We start from the raw sequence: 422 nt of genomic DNA, 5'->3' as shown, positions 1-422 counted from the left end.
CTCCCTGCTATAGGGGAACTGAGCCCCCACTATAGGGCCACCACTCTGCATCGCCTCTCTGCTATAGGGGCACTGCTCCCCCCTACCTCTCAGCTATAGGGCATGGCCTCCCATCCCTTCCCCGCTATAGGGACACCACACCCCATCCCCTCCCTGCTACAGGGGCACCGCTCCCCCCACCTCCCCGCTATAGGGGCTGCTCCCTGTAGCAGTACCCCTGCTATAGGGGGACTGCTCCCATCACCTCCCCGCTATAGTGGCACCACACCCTTGCCTCCCTGCTATAGGGGCACTGCACTGCACCCCTTTCCTCCCAGCTATAGGGGCTGCTCCATGCCATCCCCCTGCTATAGGGGTACTGCTTCCCATCACCTCCCCCCTATAGGGGCACCACACCCCCCCCCCCTCCCCGCTACAGAGGC

At 64.0% G+C, this 422-nt stretch overlaps 1 protein-coding gene across 1 annotated transcript in view; it reads right to left on the bottom strand.

Annotated features, from left to right (window-relative positions):
- Nucleotides 1–422, bottom strand: part of TTYH2 (tweety family member 2) — a 6,703-nt gene that overhangs the window by 6,015 nt on the left and 266 nt on the right. The window lies entirely within an intron of this gene.

The sequence above is a fragment of the Egretta garzetta genome, unplaced genomic scaffold (genome assembly GCF_000687185.1).
Source record: "Egretta garzetta isolate BGI_Z169 unplaced genomic scaffold, ASM68718v1 scaffold780, whole genome shotgun sequence".
NCBI classification, from domain to species: domain Eukaryota; kingdom Metazoa; phylum Chordata; class Aves; order Pelecaniformes; family Ardeidae; genus Egretta; species Egretta garzetta.
Note: the sequence above shows the minus strand (reverse complement) of the source record. Positions and strands in the feature narration are given on the sequence as shown.